Source organism: Tachyglossus aculeatus (assembly GCF_015852505.1).
Source record: "Tachyglossus aculeatus isolate mTacAcu1 chromosome 12 unlocalized genomic scaffold, mTacAcu1.pri SUPER_6_unloc_2, whole genome shotgun sequence".
In the NCBI taxonomy this organism is placed as follows: domain Eukaryota; kingdom Metazoa; phylum Chordata; class Mammalia; order Monotremata; family Tachyglossidae; genus Tachyglossus; species Tachyglossus aculeatus.
Window position 1 is genome coordinate 8,273,782 of NW_024044829.1, and position 23,603 is coordinate 8,297,384.

Genomic DNA, 23,603 nt, shown 5'->3' on the forward strand with positions numbered 1-23,603 from the left:
CCTGCTCCAACTCCCGGATCATAATTCCTCATTCAGGAAGTTTAAACAATCTTTTTCACCTCCATCTACTGGAATGTAAAAATAAACTTAGCAATATTCCCAAAAAATATTCTTATAGAGATTTGTTGTAAATTTTAATTTACAGTGTGGAATTAATCGCATGTGCTTACCCATTCACATTTTAGGCTAAACAATGCCAACTGAACTCTCCATCTCTACCTCACAGTAGACTCCCCATATTCTGCAAAAAGACATTTTCTATGGCAAACCATGAACATGTCTACAATTTTGGGGAACACAGTTTTCTTCTCAATATTTTCTTCAGTACAACTTTCATCTCACTGTTTCTCAAACTGTAGATGAGAGGGTTTAGCAGAGGTGTGAGTAGAACATATGCCAGAGAGAGCAATTCCCTGCTCTGTGCAGTGTAACCGGTCTTTGGCTACAAGTAGGTGAGATTAGCTGGGCCATAGAATAGGGTTACAGAAGTCAGATGAGGAGCACAGGTGGAGAAGGCTTTTCGTCTTCCTGCTGTCGAAGACATTTTCAGAATAGTGTACAGAATGCGAGTGTAGGACAGAGGAATCATCAGGAAAGAAAGCATAACCCCTGAAATGGTGCCTATACAGGCATAGATTTCAAAGAGGAAGGTGTCTGCAGACACCAGCTCCAGTATCGGGGTAGTTTCACAGAAAGGAGTTTAATTTTATTGCGGCCACAAAACGGAAAGCTAAATACCCAAGGAGTTTGAATCATGCCAATAACTGACCCGGAAATTACAGAACCCACTGTGAGCTTGGTGACAACTGCTTTACTCATAAGGAAGTAGTAATGCAGGTGATTACAGATGTCCACATAGGGATCATATGCCATTGTGCATAGGAGAAAGCATTCCGTAATCTCTAGGAATAGAATGAAATACATTTACACCGCACAGCCAGCAAATGAAATGGTTTTGTGATCCACTGAAAGAATCACAAGCATTTTAGGGACAATCATTCCACTGAAGCAAGTTTCTAAGATGGACAAGGTCCTCCGGAATAAGTACATAGGAATGTGAAGACTGTTCCAGGGTGATGATGAATAAATGACCATGTTTCCTACCAAGAAAATTAAGTAAATGATTAAAAATACCACAAACAGAAGAAATTGCAGTTTGGGAAAGTTGGAAAAACCGAGGAGAATGAAATCACTGACTTCACAGCACTCTGGTTCCCCTCATCATTTCAAGTATGAAAACACGAAGGCAAATGTTACGTTAATTCATTCATTCGTTCAATCTTATTTATTGAGTGCTTACTGTGTTCAGAGCACTGTACTAAGCGCTTGGGAAGTACAAGTCGGCAACATACAGAGACGGTCCCTACCCACCAACGGGCTCACTGTCAAGAAGGGGAAGACAAACAAGAAAACAAAACATGTAGACAGTTGTCAAAATCGCCAGAACAAATAGAATTAAAGCTATATGCTCATCACATTGCCAAGATCTGCCCTTTCCTCTCCATCCATACTGCTACCCTGCTCATTCAAGCTCTCATCCTATCCCGTCTGGACTACTGTATCAGCCTTCTCTCTGATCTCCCATCCTCGTGTCTCTCCCCACTTCAATCCATACCTCATGCTGCTGCCCAGATTATCTTTGTCCAGAAACGCTCTGGGCATATTACTCCCCTCCTCAAAAATCTCCAGTGGCTACCAATCAATCTGCGCATCAGGCAGAAACTCCTCACCCTGGGCTTCAAGGCTGTCCATCACCTCGCCCCCTCCTACCTCACCTCCCTTCTCTCCTTCTACAGCCCACCCCGCACCCTCCGCTCCTCTGCCACTAATCTCCTCACCGTAACTCGTTCTTGCCTATCCCGCCATCGACCCCCGGCCCACGTCATCCCCCGGGCCGGGAATGCCCTCCCTCTGCACATCCGCCAAGCTAGCTCTCTTCCTCCCTTCAAGGCCCTACTGAGAGCTCACCTCCTCCAGGAGGCCTTCCCAGACTGAGCCCCTTCCTTCCTCTCTCCCTCGTCCCCCTCTCCATCCCCCCATCTTACCTTCTTCCCTTCACCACAGCACCTGCATATATGTATATATGTTTGTGCATATTTATTACTCTATTTATTTATTTATTTTACTTGTACATATCTATTCTATTTATTTTATTTTGTTAGTATGTTTGGTTTTGTCTCCCCGTTTTCGACTGTGAGCCCACTGTTGAGTAGGGACTGTTTCTATATGTTGTCAATTTGTACTTCTCAAGCGCTTAGTACAGTGCTCTGCACACAGTAAGAGCTCAATAAATACGATTGATGATGATTAACAAAATAAAATAGAGTAATAAATCTGTACAAATATATAAAAGTGTTGTGGGGAGAAGAAGGAGGTAGGGCGGCCGGATGGGGAGGAGAAGAGAAAAAACGGTACTCAGTCTGGTAAGGGGAAGGCCTCCCAGAGGAGGTGAGTGCTCAGTAGGGCTTTGAAGGAAGGAAGAGAGTAGCTTGTCGGATGAGTGGAGGGAGGGCATTACAGGCCTGAGTAAAGACGTGGGCCAAAGGTCGAATGGCGGGACAGGCAATAATGAGGTACAGTGAGGAAGTTGGCATCAGAGGAGCAGAGAGTGCAGGCTAGGCTGTAGAAGGAGAGAAGGGAGGTGATATAGGAGGGAGCGAGGTGATGGAGGGCCTTGAAGCTGAGAGTGAGGAGTTTTTGCTTGATTCGTAGGTTGACAGTTGACAATTTTGGTTGACAAAATTGGAGAATTTTGAGGAGGGGAGGAACATGCCCAGAGCGTTTCTGCACAAAGATAATCCGGGCAGCAGAGTGAAGTATAGACTGAAGTGGGGAGATAGAGGAGGATGGGAGATCAGAGAGGAGGCTGATGCGGTAATCCAGTCAGGATACGATGAGAGATTGAACCAGCAAGATAGTGGTTTGGATGGAGATGAAAGGACGGAACTTGGCAATGTTAGGGTGATACCTGCAGGTTTTGTTGGTGGTGTGGGGTGAACGAGAGAGCGGAGCCGAGGATGACACCAATGTTGCGGGTTTGTGAGATGGGAAGGATGGTAGTGCCATCTACTGTCTACTATGGGAAAGTCAGGGAGAGGGCAGGGTTTGGGAGGGAAGATAAGGAGTTCAGTCTTGGACATATTGAGTTTTAGATGGTGGGCAGACATCCAGATGGAGATGTCCTGAAGGCAGGAGGAGATACGAGCCTGGAGGGAGGGAGAGAGAACAGGGGCAGAGATGTAGATTTGGGTGTCAACAGTGTAGAGATGATAGTTGAAGCCTTGAGTGTGAATGAGTTCACCAAGGGAGTGAGTGTAGAGAGAACAGAAGGGGACCAAGAACTGACCCTTTAGGAACCCCTACAGTAAGGGGGTGGGAGGGGGATGAGGAGCCCGCAAAGGAGACTGAGAATGAACGTCCGGAGAGATGAGGAGAACCAGGAGTCTGTGAAGCCAAAGTTGGATAGCGTGTTGAGAAGACGGGAGTGATCCACAGTGTCGAAGGCAGCTGAGAGGTCGAAGAGGATTGGGATAGAGTAGGAGCCGTTGGACCTGGAAAGATGGAGGTCATTGCTGACCTTTGAGAGGGCAGTTTCAGGGTAGTGTAGGGGACGGAAGCCAGATTGGAGAGAGTCAAGGAGAGAGTTGGCATTGAGGAATTTGAGGCAGTGGGTGTAGATGACTCGTTCTAGGAGTTTGGAAAGGAAGCGTAAGAAGGATATAGGGCGATAACTAGAAGGGGAGATGGGGTCAAGAGATTTTTTCAAGATGGGGAGACGTGGGAATGTTTGAAGGCAGAGGGGAAGGAATAAGTGGAGAGCGAGTGGTTGAAGATGGAAGTTAAGAAGGCTAGGAGGGAAGGGGCAAGAGACTTCAAAAAATGAGCGGGTACGGGGTCTGAAGCACAGGTGGATGGAGTAGCACTTGAGAGGAGGGAGGAGATGTCATCTGAAGATACTGCTGGGAAGGATGGAAGAGTAGTGGAGAGAGTTGAGAACTGGGGGAATGGAGAAGGGAGAGGGGTGACTTTGGGGTGCTCAGACCTGATGGAGTTAATTTTACTAATGAAGTAGGATGCCAGATAGTTGGGGGTGAGTGATGGAGGAGAGGGAGGAACAGGGGGCCTGAGAAGGAAGTTAAATTTATGGAAGAGTTGAAGGGGATGATGAGCATGAGTGTCAAGAAGGGTGGAGAAATAGTTTTGCCTGACAGAGGAGAGGGCAGAGTTAAGGCACGAAAGAATAAACTTGATGTGAACCAGGTTGGCTTGGTGTTTAGTCTTTTGCCAGCATCGTTCAGCAGCTCAAGCATAAGAGCGAAGGAGGTGGACAGTGTCACAGTGTCAGTGATCCAAGGCTGTGGGTTAGTGGTACGAGAGCGGCAAAGGGAAAGAGGAGCGAGCGACTCTAGATGAGTAGAAAGGGTAGAGTTGAGAGGAGTAATGTTATCATCAAGATTGTGTAGAGAGGATAGGGAGGCGAGGTGAGGTGTGATGCCCTGAGAAATATGGGTGGGGTCGAGAGAGCGAAGGTCTCTGTGGGGTAGTAATATAGATTTACAGGCGGAGGAGTGTGAGTGAGGGGGCGGGTGAGAACGTTATGATCAGAGATAGGAATTTCAGAGTTGGTGAGGGTGGAGACAGTGCAGCGGTAGGAGATCATGAGGTAGAGGGTGTGACCAAGTAGGTGAGTGGGCAAGGTGGGGTGGAGCAGGAGGTTGGCAGAGTCAAGGTGAGATAGAAGGTGGGCGGCAGAGGAGTCAACAGGGACAACAATGTGGATGTTGAAGTCTCTGAGGATCAGAGTGGGCATGGAAAAGGAGAGAAGGAAGGTGAGAAAGGGGTCAAAATCGTTTAAAAAGTTAGAGGTGGGTCTGGGGGGCGGTAGGTGATGGCTACAAGAATCTGGAGGGGGTGGTAGAGGCAAATAATATGGGCTTCAAAGGAGGGGGAGGAAAGGGAAGTGGGAGGAATGATAGTGTGAAGCGAAATTGGGGAGCGAGACGGAAGCTGACACCTCATCATCATCAATCGTATTTATTGAGCGCTTACTGTGTGCAGAGCACTGTACTAAGCGCTTGGGAAGTACAAGTTGGCAACATATAGAGACAGTCCCTACCCAACAGTGGACTCACAGTCTAAAAGGGGGAGACAGAGAACAAAACCAAACATACTAACAAAATAAAATAAATACCATAGATATGTACAAGTAAAATAAATAAATAAATAAATAGAGTAATAAATATGTACAAACATATATACATATATACAGGTGCTGTGGGGAAGGGAAGGAGGTACGTTGGGGGGATGGAGAGCGGGACGAGGAGGAGAGGAAGGAAGGGACTCTATCTGGGAAGGCCTCCTGGAGGAGGTGAGCCCTCAGTAGGGCCTTGAAGGGAGGAAGAGAGCTAGCTTGGCGGATGGTCAGAGGGAGGGCATTCCAGGCCCGGGGGATAACGTGGGTCGGGGGTCGATGGCGGGACAGGCGAGAACGAGGTACGGTGAGGAGATTAGCAGCAGAGGAGTGGAGGGTGCGGGGTGGGCTCCTCCTCCTCCTTTTCCGGTGAGTCTTGGGGAGTGGAAGAAAATGAAGAGGCCTCCGCTGGAGAGACCAGCAGAAGAGACTATGTCATCCGGAGTGAGCCATGTTTCAGTTATTGTGAGGGAATAGGTCCAGGATGAAAGGGAGTTTACCTATAATGGAGTGGGGGTCCCAAAGGCCACACTTGGCAGCAGCTATGGAGGGAGGGGGAAGGGTGCGAGGGGTGCGAAGGGTGGGGATGGTTTGGATTGGAATGAGTTGGTGGTGGCCTGGGCAGGGAGAGGGGGAAGAGCGGTGGTGATGAGAAAGGAGAACTGGGATGGGGTGGGGGCGGGGAGGAGGGAAGGGAGGGGGGTGGAAGGGATGGGTTGAAGGTTGGCGCTGGTACAGAGGGAGTGGGTGAGGGGAAGGGGTGGGGGCAGGGAAAAGGGAGGGAAAAGCTGGGTGGGAGAGGGGAAGGAGAAGGCGAGGAATGGGACCGGCAGTTGGGATCAGGAGAATTGATAGTTCATGTTGATTAACACGCAGTAGCAATAATAAATTAAGTAGATGATGACATCACAGACAGTAGTTAACAATTCATTCATTCATTCATTCAATCGTACTTATTGAGAGCTTACTGTGTGGAGAACACTGTACTAAGCGCTTGGGAAGTACAAGTTTGGAACATATAGAGATGGTCCGTACCCAACAACAGGCTCACAGTCTAGAATGGGGACACAGACAACAAAACAAAACATATGGACAGGTGTCAAGCAATAGCAATAATAAAATGAGCAGATGATGACATCATAGAGAGTAGTTAACAACTGATATGTAATGGAAATAAATACGCAGATGATGGCATCACAGTGAGCAGTTAACAATTAACATGCAATGGCAATGAAATAAGCAGGCGATGACATCATTGAGAGCCATTAACAATTGACATTCGATGGGAATAATAAAATAAGCAGACGATGACATCATAGAGAGAAGTTAACAATTAACATGCAGAAGCAACCATAAAACAAGCAGATGATGCCCAAAGCAGAAGGATGAATTGCCCATGGGTCAGTCAAATCAAATCAAATCGAAAAGGCTAATGGCAAGAAGAATCCAGAGGCTCTTGGCAAAAATGTCTCTGAGGTGGAGGATGGAGTCCTATGGATGGCAGTTCTGCAGTAGGGTAGAACTGTTAAGGGGGGGGGTCATGGGAGAGGAGATCCCTGAGGAGAGGAATGAACAGCTGAATAGCATGGGTGGGCTGACTAGGTGCAAATGAGGTTGTTGTTAAAGTAAATCGGTGATATCAAGGGCCTTTTTCCCCGGGGAGGGGATCAGGTGGGGAATAAGTCAGGTTTGTACCGGGAAGGGGGGGGGGGGAGGGGGCTCTTCAATGAAGGTCTCTTATGTGTTGGGGGGGAATGGAAGCAGGGCACACAGTGTATCACGATCAAGCAGGGGGACACAACGTCCCACGATCCCAGTTGGCTACTTGGACAGAGTGGAGGTAGCTTCGAGTTGTGAGTCTAGGATGATGGTGGGGTGGGGGCCTAGCCCAGGGACCTCGGTGTCCTCGGGCGGGGATGCAGATGTCCGGGTGGGGGACGGCCAGAAGCTCGGCCGTGGGGCATGGGCGACGATGAGATGGACGGAGGGAGGGAGAGAGGGAGGGGGAGCACTGGCCCTCGCGGTGGTGTCCAGAGGAGGGGATCCTTCCAGGAGCGGCCAGGGCCGCGCGGTGTGATGGCGGGCGGGGGGGCCCTCTCATGATCGGAATCCCGGGCACTTATGGTGGCGCTTCTGGCAGCGCCCTGAGGTGAGGATCCTATCGGGAGCAGCAGGGCCGCCCGGTGTGGTGGTGAGCGGGCATCTCAGGATCGGGATCCCAGGCTCCTATGGCGGTGCTCTGAGGAGAAAGATCTTTCCGGGAGCAGCAGGGCCGCGCATTTAATGCTCTTCAGCATAAGTTTAACCTATTCTGAAATCTGGCTTCTGCAATGACTTAACATCCTGTTCAATTTTAATTCCCAGACATCTGTGAGAGATCAGAAATCAATTCCCATATCTTCTGCGATCTCCATTTGGTATTTGGTACATTCACTGAGCAAATCACCAGGATGGGAAATTTCCCACAAAGCTGAGAAATGGATGATGGATATTCCTAGACCAAAAGGACAGAAGCAGATTTGCCATTAGATGGAGAGTTTCTCTGACCCATAGCGACACCACGGACACATCTCTTCCAGAATGCCCCACCTCCATCTGGAATCGTTCTGGTAGTGGATCCACGGAGTGTTCTTCGTAAAAATATAGAAGTAGTTTGCCATTGCCTTCTTCCACGCAGTCAACTTGAGTCGCTGCCCTCGATTATCTCCAATGCTGCTGCTGCCCAGCGCAGTTGAGTTTTAACTTGTAGCAGATTGCCTTCCAATTACTAGCCACTGCCCAAGCTAAGAATAGAATGGGTATGCTTCTGATTGACTCTCTCTCCCATAGTCGAGACTGGTAGAGTACTGGAAACTCTCCGGGTGCGACCCTGAGAGAGGGGTCCATTAATGCAATAACAATATAAATGAATAAATTATGGATAAGTAAATAGGTGCTTTGGGACTGATGGGGTTAGTATAGGGTGAAAATCCCAGTACAAGGGTGATAGGGAAGGTAGTGGAAGAAGAGGAAATTAGGGCCTAGTTCAGAAAGGGCTCATGGAGAAGATTTGCCTTCAATAAGGCTTTGAGAGTGAGAGAATAATCATCTGTTGGATACAAAGAGGGAGAGATTCCAGGCCAGTGGTAGGAAGTGGGTGAGAAATTAGCGGTGAGGTAGATGAAAATAGTCTCCACTTGTGGCAAAGGGAACTGTGTGGTTATTTACTTATTTATTATGTTAATGCCCCTCTTCCCTTCTAGACAGTAAGCTTCTTCTGGGCAAATAATCTTCTTACCAACTCTATTTTATTGTATTCTCCCAAGTGATTAGTACTTAGTGCTTAGTGCTGCATGGAGTAAGTGCTCAATATACACCATCGATTTATTGATTGCTGGTTGCCCTTATTAAAACATCTCAATGTTTAGGGATGTACCAATCAATCGTATTTATTGAGCGATTACTATGTGCAGAGCACTGTACTAAGCGCTTGGGAAGTACAAATTGGCATCACATAGAGACAGTCCCTACCCAACAGTGGGCTCACAGTCTAAAAGGGGGAGTACCAGCATTTAGGAGAAGCAGTGTGGCTCAGTGGAAAGAGCACAGGATTTGGAGTCAGAGGTCTTGGGTTCATATCCCCGGTCTGCCAATTTTCAGCTGTGTGACTTTGGGCTACTCAGTTAACTTCTCTGTGCCTTAGCTACCTCAAATGTAGAATGGGAATTAATACTGTGAGCCCCCTGTGGGACAATCTGATCACCTTGTAACCTCCCCAGCGCTTACAACAGTGCTTTGCACATAGTAAGCGCTTAATAAATGCCATCATTATTCTTATTATCCTGCCTCTGGCCTGGAACATGCCTCCTCTTCACATGACAGACAATTGCTCTCTCCACCTTCAAAGCTCTACTGAAGGCACATCTCCAAGAGGCGTTCCCTGACTAGGCCCACATTTATTCTTTTCTCACTCTCTTCTGTGTTACCCTGGTTTTCCCCCTTTACTCATCTCTTCCTTAACCCCATAACATTTATGTATTCATTCATTGATTCAATCATATTTATTGAACACTTACTATGTGCAAAGCACTGTACTAAGCACTTGGGAGAGTACACTACACCAACAACAAACATACACATTCCCTGCCCACAATGAGCTCACAGTATAGTGAGAGTAAATAGATTGACAAATAGAGAACCAGGATGGTATAATGGATAGAGCATGGGCTGGGAGTCAGAAAGTCATGGGTTCTAATCCTAGTTCCACTACCTGTCTGCTGTGTGAACTTGGGAAAATCACTTCACTTCTCTGGGCCTCAGTTACCTCATCTGTAAAATGGGGATTGCTTTGGGAATTGATACTGTAAGCCCCACATGGGATAGGGACTGTGTCCAAGTCAATTTGCTTGTATCCACTCCACTGCTTAGTACAGTGGCTGGCACATAGTAAGCACGTAATGAATTCCATTATTAGAGGGGTCGATAGACATTAATATAAATAAATACATATATAAACTACAGATTTACACATATATGCTTTGGGGGGGGAGAGGGAGTATGAATAAAAGGAGCAAGTCAGGGTGATGTAAAAGGGAGTGGGAGAAGAGGAGAGGAGGGCTTAGTGGGTTGGGACTAACTTGATGCCAACTTGTACTTCCCAAGCGCTTAGTACAGTGCTCTGCACAAAGTTAGGGCTTAATAAGTACGATTGAATGAATGAATGAATGAATCAGGGAAAGCTCCTTGGACAAGATGTGCTTTCAATAAGGCTTTGAAGTGGGGGAGAGCAATTATCTTTCTTCCCAGAAGCCTTCTCAGACTAAGCCCCCCTTTTCCTCATCTCCCACTCTCTTCTGCAATGCCCCGATTTGCTCCCTTTGCTCTCCCTCACCCCAGCCCCACAAGCACTTATTTATATACCTCTAATTTTATTTATTTATATGATGTCTGTTTATTTGTATTGACGTCTGTCCCCCTGCCCCCCAACCCCCCGCTAGAGTGTTAGCTTGTTGTGGGCAGGGATTTTTACTCTTTATTTCTGAATTGTACTTTCCCAAGCACTTAATACAGTGCTCTGCACACAGTAAGTGCTCAATACATATGATTGAATCAATGGATGAATCTGTCTGCTATGAGAAGGAAGGACATTCCATGCCAGAGTTAAGATATGGGCAAGAGGTTGGCGGTGCGATAGACAAGATTCTAGACTGTGAGCCCGTTGTTGGGTAGGGATCGTCTTTATATGTTGCCGACTTGTACTTTCCAAGCGCTTAGTACAGTGTTCTGCACACAGTAAGCGCTCAATAAATACGATTGAATGAATGAATGAATTGAGCGACAGCAAGTTGGTTATGTAAATATCTGTAATTTATTTACTCATATTAATAAATATAAATCTGTCTCGCCCCCCCCCCCCCCCCCCCCCCGGGATTGTGAGCTCACTGTGGGCCGGGAATGCATCTACCAACTCTGTTGTATTGTACACTCCTAAGCCCTTATTACAATGCACTGCTTATGGTAGGTGCTCAATAAGTATGATTGATTGATAGCAGGAGCAGAGCCTGTCCGGAAACTGCCTTTAAGATGTCCAGAATATTGGAGATGCCAAACCATTCATAACCCAGGATTTTGACCTGATGTAGTAAGATACACAAGGACTGCCCATTCCAAGCACTGTTAAATTATGTAATGCTTTTATTGTGTCAGTTTTCATTTTTTTATGCTCCCATTGATTATAACTTATTCTTCCCTCTTCTATGTCTGTTCTTCCCCACTTATATTGAAAACCAGTGTGGAATGGAACTTGTACGTAGAACTGTTGATTTTATATGCAACTCAATATTTAGTATGATGCCTGATATGAAGTACTTCATAAATATCACTATCAATTTTCAACTCATCCCTTTCACCTCCCAACTTAAGCCTGTCTCAAACTCCTGGCGGTTTTTAATCCACAGTATGTCCGGGATCCATTTCTTCATCTCTGACTTTATGGTCATCCTCTAATACAAACCCTGGTCGCTTCCTGGCTGGAGTACTTCATCAGTCTCCTTAATGGTCCCCATGCTTCAGCTTCTCTCCTCTTCAGTCTACTCTACATCTTGGGAGGGATCAGACCACCTTCCAAAAATATAATTCAGAACGCACTACTAGACTCCTCAAAATCTCTAATGGTCACTCGTTTCTCTCCAAACTATTTGATATAAGTAGCGTGCCCTAATGAACAGAACCTGAGAGTCTGAAGGACCTGGGTTCTAATCTTGGTTCCACTACTTGTCTGCTGTGTGACCTTGGGCAAGTTACTTAACTTCTCTGTCCCTCAGTTACCTCATCTGTAAAATGAACGCTATATGGGGCATGGACTGTGTCCACCCTGAGGAGTGTGTATCGACCTCAGCACTTAGGTCATTGGTGGCTCATAGTAGGCACTTCACAAATATCATAATAAAATGTATATAAAGCTCTCCACTTATCTCTCTTGACCTCTCTGCTTGTTTCACTATATTGAAGCCCACACTTTCAACTTAAGGCTGTCAGGGCAGGGAAATTCCCACTGTGTTCTGAGGTTGTCTTTACACTGTGGTTGGAACTGATAAAGGCTGATGTCACCGAGGGAACAATAAAGAGCAAACTCTGGGATGGGTTGAGCTAGGGTCAAAAGAGTAGGAAACTGCTGATTGGGCTGAGGAAGGAAGTAAGCTATGGGAAGTGTATTCCCTACATCCCTTTCCTGCCTCACGTTTTAAAGAGAAGCCCTTTGTTGTCTTTGGAGGGGAGTTAGGTTGAAGGGAGTGTATAGGAGTCTTGAAATTGGGATCACGAGACGAAAAAGGGGAGTTGTTTCAGATCATCTGGCCAGACCTGGCTACATGCCTGAATAAGGTGGCCCTGACTAAACCCAGTCTTTACTATGATGGTAAGCTTCATCTCCAGGATCCAGGGGCCAGAAGGTGCAAAAATGAGGCAGCTCTTTTCCACCTCTGTCTCTCATTGACTTTTGTATTTCTTAGCCTGATTCCTGTAGTGAGTGCCTCTGCCTCATGAGCATATCTTGAGTAGTGGGAGACTATTCCAGGTGTGCTTGATGGGTGGAAGAAGTCCCGGAGTCACTACAGATAAGCAGACCTAACCTAAGAGAAATCACCCTTCTGAGTTCCTGGAGGAGGGAGACTTTGGAAATGATTCAGTACAGTCCAAGGAGAGAAAAGCTTCAGAGAAGAAAGAAGGGATTTGGCCATGTTTTCTAGATTGTCTTTTTGAGGGAGTTCATTAAACAAAAGCAACGAAGAGTAGCAGTCCCCACAGAGCAGAAAAAGAAAGATCCTTTTGTATTTAAAGGTCAGTGAACCTCTTTGGAGTCCAAATGTATCTTGGTGATCTCAAAGACACAAAAACTATGATCGCTGTTAGAGACCCACATTATTTCACTGGACTTTCAGCATTGGAAGATATGAAGTAAATTATTGGGAAGCACTCTGAAAGCAAGAAATAAATAAAAATCAGATCATTTTAAAATGTAAATGATGTAAGAAGATTTATGCCTTATGAGGACGGTACTTCAATATATATAATACGTGCCATCATCGACCCCCAGCCCACATCCTCCCCCTGGCGTGGAATGCCCTCCCTCTGCTCATCTGCCGATCTACCTTTCTTCCTCTCTTCAAAGCCCTACTGAGAGCTCACCTCCTCCGGAAGGCCTTCCCAGACTGAGCCCCCTCCTTCCTCTCCTCCTCCCCATCCCCCTGCCCTACCTCCTTCCCCTCCCCACGGCACCTGTATATATGTTTGTACAGACTTATTACTCTATTTTACTTGTACGTATTTACTATTCTATTTATTTTATTTTGTTAATATGTTTTGTTTTGTTGTCTGTCTCCCCCTTTTAGACTGTGAGCCCGTTGTTGGGTAGGTACCACCTTTATATGTTGCCAACTTGTACTTCCCAAGTGCTTAGTACAGTTCTCTGCACACAGGAAGTGCTCAATAAGTACGATTGAATGAATGAATGAATTCAGAAAAGTAATTGTTGCAAGTAATAAGGAATTGGTTTGAAATCGAAATAGAATTTTAATCTACACTTTGGCTATTTGTTGCTCAAAAATCAAAAAGCATCCTATTTGCCTGTGTGGGTAAGTTAACCATATGGTAATTTATAAAATTGGATTTCTATTTACTTTAACATCTATTTTTCTTCATTTTTTTCTGGGATGCTTATGTATACATCGTAAGTAACTTTTTAATGAAAATCACTTGCAATTCTTCTAGGTGTCGTTAAAATCAAATCATAAAGGTGGCTAGACTGTTTCCCTTTACATGAGGGTCAGCAAGAAAGGATGTTGGACTGTATACTTTGACTCCCCCTTTCTCTCCTAACTGCCTCCTGCCTCCTTCCCAACCATACACATAACATGAGGGGATTGACATATTTACTATCTCTTTAAAATAAATTAAACAAAAACTTAAAAAAATCACCTAGCTGATTACTTACTAGAAGTACTGAATATCAAAAGGCACACTGTGTGCTTATTTTTCTTAATTATCCAGATTTTATCTAGGGAACATTTCAAAATTAACATGGATTTAGTACCACTGTAACACCACTGCCTTTCTTTGCTCTGTAATGATTACTGTAATTCAGATTCTTTCCCTGTCCTGGGCTGAGTCTGCCCCAGACTATGGATGTCATTTAGAATATAAAGATTTGTCACAGACATCATTTAATGGTGTCCATATCATATCAGCAATCAATCAATAAATGGTATTTATTGAGCACTTACTATAAGCAGAGCACTGTGCTAATACAATAGAATTAGCAGACATGAACCCTGCCCATAATGATCTTTAAGTCTAGAGGACTGAAGTGCAGATTGTCCCAATCCCCACCACCCCAAAACCTTATCCCCCATTGTCACCCATTACTAACAGTAGTGATTCATGGCAAAATGGCAGAACTCTGAGCCTAAAAAGCTTGGCCTAGTGGATAGAGCATGGACCTGGGAGTCATAAAGATCTGAGTTCTAATCCCGGCTCTGCCTCTTGTCTGCGGCGTGTCCTTAGGGAATTCACTTCATTTTTCTGGGCCTCAGTTACCTCATCTGTAAAATAGGGATTAAGACTGAGAGTCTTATATGGGACAAGGACTGTGTCCAACCCGATTATCTACTCCAGTACTTAGTACAGTGTCTGGAACACAGTAAGTACTTAGCAAATACCACAATTATTAACCCCCCTGTTGGTCTTATCAGTAATCAGACGGTCTTAAGATAATAAAAGATGAAATGGTATATTCTAAAATCTATGAATATTTCCCAAATTTCCACTACTTATGAGTTTGAATCCCAGTGATTTCATCCACATAGGAGGACAAAGGGTTGCCTTCATCTGTGTGGGAGAATGAGTTTCCTGTTCTAGAGTGTGTAGGAGTTGGGGTTGCAGAGGTGTGACCTTCTCCCGCAGTGTAGAGCCCAAAATCCTTTTGCGGTGCCTTTGTGCCTAAAGCACAACTAAGGGTGCAGAGTATTATTCGGTAGCTTGCTTGAGAGAATAACAGCGAGTGGTAGCCACCTGCACCCTGAAGCTTTTAATCAGTCTGACTACTGCTACTCAGTTGCCCCCTCATTCACATTAGTTCCTTCTACAAATATCATTTAGGGGCAACAGTGAGCTGGAGGATGTTCAGAAGAGATAAAATACATTTAAGTGCACAGTGTAAATGATAGTGATATCTATTTGAACAGAATTAACTGATTTTGTTTCTGGGATTTGTGAGTACAGAATGCCCTATGTGCATTGTCTACATGATTTAATCTAAACTTTCTGATTTAGTCCTTTTCACAGCTGAATAATTTAGAAGAAATGGAGGAGGGAAATCCGACTGTAGGAGAATTTGTTCTCCCGGGATTTCTGGATCTTCCCAAACTTAAAGAATTCCTCTTTGGGTTTTCGTTTTCAGCTACATGATCATCCTGGCAGGAAATGGACTCATAATTATAATTACCACTAAGGATCAAACGGTATCTTCACATACCCGTGTACTTTTTCCTTAGGAACCTCTTCTTGGAAATCTGTTATGCAACTGTAACCCTGCCGAGAATGCTGATGAGTCTCCAGACACAGGATGAACTATTTCTTTCCTTTCGTATGCTACACAGATGTGTTTCCTCTTAATTCTTGGAGCCACAGAGTGCTTCCTCCTGGATGTGATGGTGTAAGATCATTACATGGTCATATGTAACCCACTGTGGTACCCAATCATCATGAGCCATAAAGTGTGTTTCTTGCTGGCACTTGGTTCCTGGATCAGTGGCATTCAAGTCCAGATAGGGCAGATGGGTCAGATATTCTCCTTGCCCTTCTGTGATTCCAACAAGCTGATCCATTTGTTCTGTGATATCCCACCAGTATTTAAGGTGGCCTGTGGGGACATTTTATGAATCAACTCTCAGTCTATGCTGTGGCCCTGCTCTTTGTAACAGCCCCATTTCTCTTGATATTCACATCCAACGTCAAAATATTCTCATTCATTCAGTCAGTCAGTCAGTTAATCATAATTATTGAGTGCTTACTGTGTGCAGAGCATTTTACTAAGCACTTAGCATTGTACTAAGCACTTAGTACTCTTCCATCCTGAAGTTACCTTCGGCCACAGGGAGGCACAAAGACCTCCCCACCTGTTCTTCCTACCTCATTGTTGTCACCTCGTTCTTTGAATTCGGTATCATCACATATCTACGGCCCAAGTCAAGCCACTTGGCAGATGTGAATAATTTCTGTATTTGTTCTACACAATTGTAACACCAGTATTTAATGCCATGATATGCAACCTGAGAAACAAGGAGGTGATTGTTGCCCTGAAAAGTTTCTATCACAAAGATTAGTTAGTTAGGTGATCACATGAACTAAGAAAGCTGTTTTCCTAACAGTTCATCATGTACTGATACCAAGAATCTCTTATTCCTGGCTACTTCAATCACCCCAAGCCTATATAGATATGCCCTCAATAATGATGGCATTGTTAAGCGCTTACTATTTGCAAAGCACTGTTCTAAGTGCTGGTGAGGATACAAGGTGATCAGGTTGTCCCACGTGGGGCTCACAGTCTTCATCCCCATTTTACAGATGAGGTAACCGAGGCCCAGAGAAGCTAAGTGACTTGCCACGGAGAAGCTAAGTGACTTGCCCAAGGTCACACAGCTGACAATTGGTGGAGTCGGGTTTGAACCCATGACCTCTGACTCCCAAGCCCGTGCTCTTTCCATTGAGCCACTCTGCTTTCAATACTAACTCTCATGTGTCCAGGGTAACATTGTGTCAAAGCATGGAATCTCTGCATGGCCTGCAGCCCATTTCATGTGCAAACGGGTTCAGATATCCCCTTCAGAAGAAATGAAATATATAGGAGAGCACATTGCTTCAACTTCTATTTGCTCAGCTGTTAAATTTAATCATTCATTTACTAAGGAGAGAAAGAATAAATAGGTAATAAGCTACATTGAGCCTGATTCAAACTGACTCTTCAGTGTATTTTGCATGTTTCCTTTTATATTCTTGCTTCTTATCTAATTAACCATATTGATTGACAAGTCTGTTTAGGAAGATTTTTTTCAGAAGAAATCCATTTGGGTTCGAATCCACACAAATACTTTAGGAACCAAGTGACTAGTTGCAGGAGTTGAACCTCTCAGGCAGAACTAATGCTTCTAGAGTTTTGTACCATTAGCATATATCTGCCATGAGAGCTGCAGTCCCATACCTCAGGCCAATGATCCAAAGTTAGAGAATGGAGAGAAAAAGGTAAAAAAGAGAATCAAATTCAGAGAGAAGGAGATAATGGAAATGGTTTTGGTGACTATTGAAATCTCTATGCTTGAAATCTCTGCCCAGAAAACACTACTAATTCACTCAGAGCTTAGTGCTTTTATAGTGCTTTCATCTGTAAAATGGGGATTAAGACTGTGAGCCCCCCGTGGGACAACCTGATCACCTTGTAACCTCCTCAGTGCTTACAACAGTGCTTTGCACATAGTAAGCGCTGAATAAATGCCATTATTATTATTACTATTATAGTCTTTGCTAGATAACCAAGACTCAGATTCAGGTAGAAAGAGGACAACAAACAAAGTAAGTGATCTGTGTCTCCATGATGGTTGGAAAAAAAAAGAAGTCACACATCCTTCCACTGTGTTGCCCCAGAAAAAGGGTACTTCTGGGGAAAATAGTAATTTAGGAATCCTAAGAGAATTGGATTAAGGCAGAAGATGTAATCAGAAGCATATAGTGAGAGAGGCAAGGAAATCTCCACATTCTGAAATTCATTTCTGAAGAACCATCAGTCTTGGCCAATAGTAGAAATATCTGCCCAAGTCTAATGTTAACCTACAAATCATACGGTGGTATTTAATGAACACTGGACAAAGTACTAGGGAGAATATAACAGCTTGTAGACATGCTCCCTGCCCATAAGGAGATTAGAGTCTAAATGATTTGGCACACATGAATACCGTCATTTAAGACCATCATCGTCAACACTCAATGACTGCACTGTTTTAAGTATGGTTTCACTAAGGAAGTTTTCATGGAATTGTATCAGGCAACCACTGAAAATATTAACTATGGTATTCAATTTCTATATGGCAAAACATAAGCCAGCACTGAGGTAGACCAAATTATCGTTATTATTATAATCATCATCAATGGTATTTACTGATCACTTATTAAGTGTAGAGCCATGTAATAAGCACATACGCTAGTAAAATATTAAAGAGTTGATACTCATGTTGACTGCCCCAACAAGCTTACAGTCTGTTGATGTCTGTCTCCCCCCATATAGACTGTGAGCCTGTTGTGGGCAGGGGTTGTCTCTCTTCATTGCAGTATTGTACTTTCCAAGTACTTAGTACAGTGCTCTGCACGCAATAAGTGCTCAATAAATATGACTGAATGAATGAATATAAGCTAGATGGAGGGGCAGACAGTTATATAACGAAGCAGCGTGGTTTAGTGGAAAGAGCCCAGGCTTGGGAGTCAGAGGTCATGGGTTCTAATCCCAGCTCCGCCACTTGTCAGTTGTGTGACTTTGGACAAGTCACTTAACCTCTCTGTGCCTCAGTTCCCTCATCTGTAAAATGGGGAATAAGTCTGTGAGCCCCACGTGGGACAACCTGATTACCGAGTATCTACCCCAGCGCTTAGAACAGTGCTTGGCACATAGTAAGTGCTTAACAAATTCCATAATTATTATTATTATATGAATGAGACACTAATCCTTCTACATGAAACTCGATATCTACTGAGTCACATTTAACATCAATCAATGGTTTATACTGAGTACTTACTGTGAACAGCACTGTGATAAATGCTTGGGAGAATACAATGAAACATAATTAGCAGACACATTCCTTGTCCATGTTCCTGGGTACATGCAGGTAAATCAGATATAGATGTCATGTATGAATATCAAATATTTCAAATTGACTTGCATAAATCCTGGGGAAGATGGAGTGGATGAGTGGTCCAGGGATATGGACACAGTTCCAATGAACTAAGATACTTTACAGAATAAGGAAGTTGCATGTCATTTATTAATGAATTTAATGAGAACAGAAATTTTCACTTGCATTTAAAAAGTATATTCAGTCATCCATTCAATCGTATTTATTGGGCGCTTACTGAATGCAGAGCACTGTACTAAGAGCTTGGGATGAAACACATTGAGGGCTAATAATAAAGTATTAAAAATATCTCTGTTTTCATTGACCCTCCATTTAATTATTCTTATCCTGAGCACCAATTCTGGAGTGCTTGTTTTTACAGAAAAAAATACTCTGAAGATATCTTGATGGGAAATATCATTTTAAAGTTATATGATTAATTCTCATGGGATTTTCCAACATGTTCAAACTTCAGGAGCTTCTTTTGGTTATTCCTGGTCATTTACGTGATTATTACTATGTGTAATGCCTTTACAGATATAATAACCAAACACTCCCTCCTCATACCCAACTCCTTTTTCCATGGGAATCTGTCCTTGCTGGAAATCTGTTATCGACAGTTACTCTGCCCAGAATATTGCTGAACCTCAAGACAGAGGACAGAACTTTTTTCTTCCCTCTTTGAGCTACCCTGCTGTTTACTTTTATTTTTCTTGGTGTTACAGAATATGTCCTCCTGGGAATGATGGTATATGATTTTTATGGTGTTTGTTAAGCACCTACTATGTGCCAGGCACTCTACTAAGCTTAATGGTAGATATGAGTGAACAAGGTTAGACACAATTCAAGTCCAACATAGGGCTCTCAGTCCTAATCCCCATTTTACAGATGAGGAAATTGAAGCACAGAGAAATAAAGTGACCTGCCCAAGGTCACACAGCACACAAACGGCAGAGCTGGGATTAGAACCCAGATTCTTCCAACTACCAAGTCTAAACTGTATCATTTTGGCCATGGAGCTGCTCTTATGAGGCCATATGTAACCCCATGAGTTACCCACTTATCATGAGCTACAAACTGTGTGTCCAGCGTGTAGTTATTACATGGAAGTTACCTTCCAATCTAAATAGGGCAAATATATTGAATCTTCACACAACACTTTGTGATATGAATAAAATTAACCATTTTTTTTCTGTGACTTGCCTCCGATTCCAAAGCGGGTATTGGCATTTGGTAAGTGTTTACTATGTACCAGGCACTGTACTAAGCATGGAAGCAGGCAAATGGGGTTGGACACAGTTTCCATCCCACATGGGGCTCACAATCTCAATCGCCATTTTACACATGATGCAAGTGAGGCCCAAGAGGTTGAAGTGACTTGCCCAAGGTCACAGAGCAGACAAGTGGAAGACCCAGGCTTAATAATAATAAATATAATAAAATAATGATAGTGATGATGATGATGATGATGGTATTTGTTAAACGCTTACTACATGTTAAGCACTGGGGTTGATACAAGGTATCTAAGTGCTGGGGTAGATACAAGGTAATCAGGTTGTTCCACCTGGGACAGTCCCACAGTCCCACAGTCTTAATCCCCATTTTAAAGATGAGGTAACTGAAGCACAGAAAAGTTAACTGACTTGCCCAAAGTCACACAGCTGATAAGTGGCAGAGTTGGGATTAGAAACCCACAACGTCTTACTCCCAAGCCTGTGCTCTTGTTTCTAAGCTTCTCTAGAAACCTTCCCCAATAAGCTTCTGACATATAATGTGACCATGCTGATTGTGACAGTTCCTTTCCTGTTGATATTCATGTCCTCTGTTAAAATCATCTCCCTTTCCAGAAACTATCCTTAGGCTATGGGAAAACACAAACCTGCTCCATCTTCTCTTCCCACCTCATTGTCATCACCTTGTTCTTTGGAGCTGCTATCGTCATGTATTCTCTGGCCAAGTCATACCACTCAGGGGATGTGGACAAGCTGCTCTCCTTCTACTCCTATGTTCAACCCCCTGATACTCAGCCAGAAAAAAAACCAAAAGATGACAACAGCATTTAAGCAATCTTAGACCACCTAGTGGATTCCTAAACTAACCACCCAAGCCAAGGAAGACTTTTGATTATAGCTAGCAGAATGGCCTCGTTAAAAGATCATGTGTCTGAGAGTCCAAGAACTGGGCATGTGATCTTAGCTCTGCACACTTACTGCTATGATTTTGGGCAAGTCACTTAAATTCTATCTGCATCCACAAAATGAGGATTCAAAACATTTTATTCATTCATTCAATCATATTTACTGGGCACTTACTATGTGCAGAGCATTGTATCAATCAATCAATAAATCGTATTTATTGAGCGCTTACTGTGTGCAGAGCACTGTACTAAGCGCTTGGGAAGTACAAGTTGGCAACATATAGAGACAGTCCCTACCCAACAGTGGGCTCACAGTCTAAAAGCGGGAGACAGAGAACAAAACCAAACATACTAACAAAATAAAATAAATAGAATAGATATGTACAAGTAAAATAAATATATAAATAAATAGAGTAATGAATATGTACAAACATATATACATATACAGGGGCTGTGGGGAAGAGAAGGAGGTAAGATGAGGGGGATGGAGAGGGGGACGAAGGGGACAGGAAGGAAAGGGTTCAGTCTGGGAAGGCCTCCTGGAGGAGGTGAGCTCTCAGTAGGGCCTTGAAGGGAGGAAGAGAACTAGCTTGGCGGATGGGCAGAGGGAGGGCATTCCAGGCCCGGGGGATGAGGTGGGTCAGGGGTCGATGGCGGGACAGGCGAGAACGAGGCACGGTGAGGAGATTAGCAGCAGCGGAGCGGAGGGTGCGGGGTGGGCTGTAGAAGGAGAAAAGGGAGGTGAGGTAGGAGGGGGCGAGGTGATGGAGAGCCTTGAAGCCGAGGGTGAGGAATCTCTGCCTACTGCGCAGATTGATTGGTAGCCACTGGCGATTTTTGAGGAGGGAAGTAACATGCCCAGAACGTTTCTGGACAAAGACAATCCGGGCAGCAGTATGAAGTATGGATTGAAGTGGGGAGAGACACGAGGATGGGAGATCAGAGAGAAGGCTGATGCAGTAGTCCAGACGGGATAGGATGAGAGCTTGAACGAGCAGAGTAGCGATTTGGATGGAGAGGAAAGGGCGGATCTTGGCAATGCTGCGGAGCTGAGACCGGCAGGTTTTGGTGACGGCTTGGATGTGAGGGATGAATGAGAGAGCAGAGTCGAGGATCACACCAAGGTTGCGGGCTTGTGAGAAGGGTAGGATGGTAGTACCATCAACAGGGATGGGAAAGTCAGGGAGAAGGCAGGGTTTGGGAGGGAGGACAAGGAGTTCAGTTTTGGACATGTTGAGTTTGAGGTGGCGGGCAGACATCCAGATGAAGATGTCCTGAAGGCAGGAGGAGATGTGAGCCTGGAGAGAGGGGGAGAGAGCAGGGGCAGAGATGTAGATCTGGGTGTCATCAGCGTAGAGATGACAGCTGAAGCCGTGGGAGCGAATGAGGTCACCAAGGGAGTGCGTGTAGATCGATAACAGAAGGGGACCAAGCACTGAACCTTGGGGAACCCCCACAGTAAGAGGATGGGAGGGGGAGGAGGAGCCTGCAAAAGAGACTGAGAATGAACGACCGGAGAGATAAGAGGAGAACCAGGAGAGAACGGAGTCTGTGAAGCCAAGGTCGGAGAGCGTTTTGAGGAGAAGGGGGTGGTCCACAGTGTCAAAGGCAGCTGTGAGGTCGAGCAGGATTAGGATAGAGTAGGAGCCGTTGGATTTGGCAAGCAGGAGGTCATTGGTGACCTTTGAGAGGGCAGTTGCCGTGGAATGTAGGGGATGGAAGCCAGACTGGAGGGGGTCGAGGAGAGAGTTGGTGTTGAGGAATTCGAGGCAGTGCGTGTAGACAACTCGTTTAAGGAGTTTGGAAAGGAACGGTAGGAGGGATATGGGGCGATAACTAGAAGGTGAGGTGGGGTCAAGAGAGGGTTTTTGTAGGATTGGAGAGACATGGGCATGTTTGAAGGCAGAGGGGAATTAACCAGTGGAGAGTGAGTGGTTGAAGATAGAAGCTAAGGAGGGGAGAAGGGATGGAGCGAGAGATTTCATGAGATGAGAGGGAATGGGTCAGAAGCACAGGTGGCCGGATTAGCACTTGAGAGGAGGGAGGAGAGCTCCTCTGAGGATACTGCTGGGAAGGATGGGAGAGTAACAGAGAGTGTTGTGAGCCGGGGGGTTGGAGAAGGGGGGGAGTGACTTTGGGGACGTCGGACCTGATGGATTTAATTTTGTTAATGAAGTAGGAGGCCAGATCGTTGGGAGTGAGGGAAGGAGGAGGGGGAGGAACCGCGGGCCTGATAAGGGAGTTGAATGTACGGAAGAGCTGGCGGGGGTGATTGGCATGGGTGTAAATAAAGGAGGAGAAATACTTTGTCTGGCAGAGGAGAGGGCTGAGGTAAGGCAGGAAAGGATAAATTTGAAGTGAACGAGGTTGGCATGGTGTATAGACTTTCGTCAGCAGCGTTCGGCAGCTCGAGCATAAGAGCGAAGGAGGCAGACAGTAGCAGTGATCCAGGGCTGTGGGTTAGTGGTGCGAGTGCGGCGAAGGGAAAGGGGAGCGAGTGAGTCTAGCTGATTAGAAAGCTTAGAGTTGAGAGCAGTAATCTGATCATCAAGACTGGGTAGAGAGGAGAGGGAGGCGTGGTGCGGTGTGAGGCGCTCAGAAAGATGGATGGGGTCAAGAGAGCGGAGATCTCTGTGAGGGAGTAATATGGATTTACAGGGGAAAGGAGTGTGAGTGAGGAGGCAGGTGAGAAGATCTCAAGTGCTACTCCGGCCACCTGTGCTTCTGACCCCATTCCCTCTCATCTTATGAAATCTCTCGCTCCATCCCTTCTCCCCTCCTTAACTTCCATCTTCAACCGCTCACTCTCCACTGGTTCCTTCCCCTCTGCCTTCAAACATGCCCATGTCTCTCCCATCCTAAA

The 23,603-nt window shown here is 45.0% G+C and overlaps 1 non-coding gene and 1 pseudogene across 1 annotated transcript; both read right to left on the bottom strand.

Annotated features, from left to right (window-relative positions):
• Positions 1-280: 280 nt before the first annotated feature.
• LOC119921332 lies at positions 281-7,292 on the bottom strand (annotated as a pseudogene).
• Positions 7,293-7,932: 640 nt separating this feature from the next.
• Positions 7,933-8,070, bottom strand: LOC119921512. Its single transcript, XR_005448546.1, has one exon. It is a non-coding gene; the product is annotated as a small nucleolar RNA SNORA7 (small nucleolar RNA).
• Between the last annotated feature and the right edge of the window lie 15,533 nt (positions 8,071-23,603).